Source organism: Alligator mississippiensis, chromosome 2, assembly GCF_030867095.1.
Source record: "Alligator mississippiensis isolate rAllMis1 chromosome 2, rAllMis1, whole genome shotgun sequence".
Classification (NCBI taxonomy): domain Eukaryota; kingdom Metazoa; phylum Chordata; order Crocodylia; family Alligatoridae; genus Alligator; species Alligator mississippiensis.
In genome coordinates this window covers 277,538,831-277,545,031 of record NC_081825.1, presented here as the reverse complement: position 1 = coordinate 277,545,031, position 6,201 = coordinate 277,538,831, and positions in this window count along the sequence as shown.

Here is a 6,201-nt window from a genome sequence, read left to right as displayed (position 1 = left end):
AGCCACCAAATTAGTCAAATACACACACGCGCGCGCACACACAGATTAATGCCTGACCCGGCATGGGTCATGCTGACTGGGTCATGCCGGCTGGGTTGACCAGCATGTACTGACTGACACCTTCATATGCCAGGAATCAGTTCCTGGGCAAACAATAAAATGCAGTCAGACACAAGCACGCAGGTGAACAGAATAACTCTGAATCCGGCTGGGTGTCCAGCTCACACCCTCATGAGCCAGCATTCAGTTCATTAGGGCACGTCTGAGCCAAACTGGGTCAATTAGCCTGTACAAACCGATCCCCTTATGTGTTTCAAACTCAGCACATCCCAATCTTTTGCCCTAATTGTCCTATTAGTGGTAGCCTCTTGATGAGCGGACCCCACAGTATTTCTGGGCTTCACAGGATTTTTGGCTTAGGTAAAAGAAGCGTTGCTGCAGAGCAAGTGGGGAAGGGAAGTAGAGAAGGAAAAATACACCCACTTAACACCAGTTTGATTATAAAAGTTATTTATTGCTAGGTATATGAAATTTATAATGGTACTAGTAGTAATAGACAAGCAAGGCAAAAATGAACAAAACAACTACAATATTACCCTGGTTTAATTGAGTATTTGGGGAAACCTAGCTCAAGCTTAAATAATACAATCTAGATTCGAAAAGCTATGCCTAGAGAGAAAAAGAAAAAGAGAGAGAGAGAGAGAGAAAGAAAGAGGGAGAAAGACAAAGAGAGAGAGAGTGAGAGCTGGGATCTCACGTTCCAAGGCACTCGGGTGATTTGTTGACAAGCAAAATTTCTAACACGATCGTTGACGGGAGACGATCTGTTTCTCCCAGCTTCTCAAGAACAACAGCGGATAGTGTCAGAGAGATTTCTCTCTCTTGAAGCACACTGTTTGCTGCTTTACAGCTTTTTTGTACCCTTAGTCTAGCCTCTTCAAAGCATTCTTTTAATTGTGTAAATCAAGAGGGGCCCAAGCCATAATTGGCAGGAAAAATCCTGTTATATAAACAGTTTCAATTTAAATGAATAACCTTTCTCAGTGACAAGGGGTTACCTGGTTTGGAACATCTCAAGCAACTGATTAACAACCAGGAAAAATATTAAATTTTAAGGAGTAGCCAGACACCTAGAAGCCATCTTGAAATTATTATGAATATACAAGATATTTTTTCTTAGATGGCCTAGCTGTGCTTGCACTGTGAAATCAGCATCAGTGTTTTGCATTTTACCTGTTGTGAATAAGCCTGAGCTTAGCATAACTCTCCGATTTTACTGTAGTCTTTTAACAGACTTAAGGGGATTGATTACTTGGAGTGTTCATAAAGTTTGTGGGGAGGACTTTCACCAGTCATCCCGGGAAAAGTTTGGCAGCATTTGTGGTCAGGGCTCCAATGGGCTGGATGCTGTGATGAACCCCTAACCATTGTTCAAATGTTGCCCATACTCACTCTGACTTGGTCTCTTGCCTCAGCATTCCCTAACCCGGCAACCGAGTTTTAGTCAATCAAGTTTAAATAGGCCTCCCATAGTGGGACTGGGGAATGTATGGCCCGAGATGCCTAATAAACTTTTCTTCTGCTTAGTTCTGGTTAGATGAGGTGTGTGTTTGGCAGGGAAGAGGGGGAAATAGAAAAAGTCCTTTGTAAGTCTAGCAAGCTGAGTGCCAGCGCTCCCTCAGGAACACAGAGCTGACAGGTAACAAAGGGACATATCCTCCAGGGAGGTTTAAAGGGAGGTTCAACAATGGAGGCACAACTAATTGGTGCACATATCAATGTAGTGAAATCCGGTACACATGTATGGGTATCTCTTTGATAACTGGTGATTGGGTATTTTTATGAGATTATTAAAATCAGAAATTTTTTAGTAATTATTCTATGTATAACAAAGGTAGAAAGGTTGTAACTATACTCTCACACTTTGGACATGTAGGCTAAGTGCAGACCTTCAGGGATATTAGGGGAACATTAGATGGTGTTACAAATGGCAACCTAATCTAAGGCAAATCAGGATGGGGGTGCTAATGTGGGAGGGATGCTGGGTAGGGCATATGTGATTCTTGGGAAAGATAAGGGGGGCAGGCATGATCTCCAGGTGTGATGGGGGCAGGGAACAATCCACGGGGGGCTCAAAGGATTGGGGGCCTGCAGGAGGCATGGGGAGGAAGTTGTTATCTGTGGGGAAATGGGAGGGGGGCAGGTGTGATCTTTGTGAGTGATGGAGGGAGACTGGGGTTTCATGGGAATGATGGGGGGAAGGCACCATGTGCAAGGAGGTGGTAGGGGACAGGTGCAATCTGCAGGTGGGTCAGGGGTATCAGGGCTCCGTGAGAGGGATGAGGGGGCAGGCAGGATCCATGATGGGATCAGAGAGGTCGGGGGCTAGATGGGGTCTACAGGGGGGTTCTGGAATCCAGGAGAGTTTGATGGGATCAGGGGTTCATAAAGGTCTGCAGCAGGGTTTTGGGGGGAACCAGGGCTTACCCCTCAGCAAACCTACTTCCCATCACTCCCATCTGTCATCCCACTGGGACTTACTTGTTTGGCTCCTGGCTGCAGGGCACACCCAGAGCGGCATGGGGATTGGCAGTGGGGCCAGATGATCTGCGTGGGAGGGCGCTAAAAATAGCCTAGTGCCAGGGGAGTAGGGATAGTAAAATTGCAGCCCTGGGGCTAGGATTGGTGGCTGAGCTTTCCCAGCACCGTGGCTGTGCACGTTATTGTACAGAAGTTCCATGCTCCGGTGTAACCTAGACTTAGTAAGTTTGAGTATACATTGATATAGATCAATCTTAAACCAGGTTCCACCATTTTTAGACTGGTTTGTGTGCACAGAACTTCTGTACAGGTTTCCCGCAATTTATATGGCACGTGTTCCCGGAGAATGGCACATAAATCAAATTCATATAAAGTGAACCCACTTTACAATGTAACAAATAGGGATAGGTTCCCATGGCAGTGATGGAGGGAGGGAGTGAGGATGGGACTAGGGAAGGGGTGGGTGGAGGGGTGCCACTCCTGAGGCTGCACAAGGCAGCAAAGCAGAGGGAACAGAGCAGCACTCACCCCAGCCCCGGCTCCAGTGGTCCCGGTAGTGACTGGCGCCAGCGGCCTGCAGCCATGGGCTGAACCGTGCTCTGCCTGTCCCCTGGTGCGTGGGCTCCACCTGTGCCCACTCACCTCTGCTCCTGGGCTGCGCCATGTCCTGGTGCAGGCAACTGGTGTCAGCTGCTCCCGGGGCTGCTCCAACACGGGCTGGGTTGAGTGTGGACAAGTGGAGTGTGGTGCAGCCCAGTGGCTGCAGGCAGCTGGCACTGGCCACTCCTAGGGTCACTGCAGCCAGGGCTCGGGTGAGTGCCACGCCCCACGCCACACGGGGCTCCACTTGCCTGCACTCACGCCAGCCTGTGCTGGAGCAGCCCTGGGAGCAGCCAACACCGCTGGCTTCTTTACTATTCCTTTCATCCATGAACAGAACATAGACACATCAACTGCAGGTACTTACTCAGCCTAACAAAGGGTTTTTGAACCCAAAAGCTGGCATCCCAGTCAGCTAAGCTGAGCTCACCTGGAGCCTCAAAGCTCCACTGCAACCAGCAAGCCTGAGGCCTGTCAAAGATGTGACGGGTCTGGGCTTGCCCCAGCCAGGACTGTGCATGCATGTGGTAGCTGCAGGTTATGGCACCTCCTACCCACCTTTCACCAGGGGATCCTCGGTCCTGGCACTTCAGGGCTACTGCTCCACCAGCAGTTCCAACAGGCCTTCCTGACCCTGGCAGAGTTCAGTTTTAGTGTTCATGCCCAGGACCTGGGGCCTCCTCCTTCCCCATAGCCTCAGTCCATACCTCCAAGTTCATCCTGGCACAGGAGCTCAGCAAGGATATGTTCTTTCCCTGCTGGCTGGTGATGCAGTGAGTTCCCCCTCCAGCTCTGACAGCAGAGCATGAAATGGATTTAAAAAAATTAAAAAAGGAAATCGATGCAGACGGAGTGAGGAGGGTGGCATTCATTCATCTGCATCTGGAGCTTGGGGAACCCCAGCAGTGGGAGGTTCACCTTCAGAAACACCAGCTGCTGCACCAAACCAGGATCCAAGCAGGTGCAGTGGGGTGTCACTACATCCCCAGCAATGCTGAACACCCTCTCACTCGGAACACTGAACGGTGAACAGGACACGTGTTCATGGGCAACAGTGGCCAGATTCGGCCACATCTGGATGCAGCTTGCCCAGTAGGCCAAGGGGTCGCACAGCAGCAGGTCCACATCCTCAGTGAGATAGGCAGCCACCAAAGCCTGAGCGCTACCTGCCTGATGGTGGAGTCTGGTGCCTCTGGACCCCACCATGAAAGCCATGCCCTTGGCCCACATTGGCAGCACCTGTGGTGGAGGAGGAGACTGGCTGGTGGTGAAGACTGACTGTTTGGGACGCCCTCTCCATCTGGACAAGCACCATGCCACATCACCTATCCACACAGAGGCCCTGACGGCGACCCCCCTCTGGGCAACACCTGCTGGACAAAGACCCCTTTCCAGCCTGGATAGGTAGCTATCATCCCCACCCCCTCTTCAACCAAGGACTTGGAGTGTGTGTGTGTGTGTGTGTGTGTGTGTGTGTGTGAGAGAGAGAGAGAGGGAGAGAACCAATAACTTCATGGGGTTGTGTAGCGTGTTGTCTGTTTAATAAACCTGTTATTTGGACCCCTGAGTTGGATTTTGCTTTATTATGGTTCAGCCCTTCTCCAATCTCTGCTCCTCACCCCTCTAACTTCTGTCTCATTTCTCCCTCTCCTGCTTCTGGCTGACTGCCACCTCCAACACCTGTCCTGAGCTCCTCTCTGCCTCCAACCCCCCTGTTTCTTTGCCATTGCCTTATCCCCACTGCCCTTTCCCCTGAGCTCCCAGGTTTCTGCCTCTCTCTCTTTTCTGGCCGTCTCCTCCTTGCCACCGGACTTTTCCCCTTGCACCAGTGACCTCGAGTAACCGTGGGGCTACTTGCCCAGTCTCAGTTCCTCAGCCAGCTTCTCTCTAGTCCACTTCAGTTTCTTTCTTGGCTGCCTCCTCCTTGCCACCACTTCTCTTCCCTCCCAATATCTCAGCTGTCTGCCTCTTTCCAGCCCCAAACTCCCAGGTTTCTGTCTCTCTCTCTTTCCTGGCTGTCTCCTTCTTGTCACCAGGCTTTTTTTTTTTCTTTTTCCCCACCCCCGCTGTGCACTAGTGACCTTGAGTAACCCTGGGGCCACTTGACCTTAAGTAAACCCAAGCCTCAGTTCCTCTGCCAGCTTCTCTCCAGTCCACCAGTTCTAATCCCAGTTCTGGCAACTTTCACTCCCTACACTTTAACTCTCTCTCTCTCTCACCTTAACCTTCCCCCAAGTATCCCAGGTACCTCTAGCACACACATACACACTGTACCATCCAAGTTAGGAACTTACCTGTGTGTATGTGTAGGTGGGATGTATGTGTGTGAACTGGTGAGTGTGTGTGTATATATGTCATTGTGTGCATGATATACGAATTAGTGATCTGTGTATGTGTACTGAGTGTGTGAGTATTGACAATTGATTTTTGTCTAATTTTTAGTGTGTAGTGTGTATGTGCTTGAATTGGTGATATGTATGCATGTGCCTAGGCTGGTTTGGATATGTATGTGCCTGAGCTGGTAGAGTGAGTGTGTGTGTGTGTCTGTGTGCACGCACCTAATTGATTTGTGTGTTTGTATATGTGCAATTGTGTCACACCCTCCTGTTTAACAGCAAAATATTAAGATCCTGAGAGTTGGCCTAACCCCACAAGGCAGCAGTGGATGGCGTGCTACCATGGGACAGTGGATCCCCCTCTTCCACACCCCACCGCCTCCACTATCCTGCCTCTCTGACTCTGTTCACCAGCACCTCTGTCCACGGATTCAGGGTTTGGCTGCTGCATGCACTGCCCTTCACCCTCAGGTCACACATAGCGGCCAGCACATGGACCATACTGGCCCGCAAGGGATCAAGCCATTTCCTGATGCCCTCCTTCAACTGCCTCACCAGTGCCTGGATGTCTGATGACAGTGGCCTGCCCCAGCCAGGAACATGAATCCCCTGGAAGCTCTCCATGTGGCTCTGAAGTTCCTTCACTATGGTGATCACCTGGCTAAGGAGGACATCAGCAGCACCGAGGTTCTCAGTGGCCTCGAGGAAGGGCTTGAGGACCACC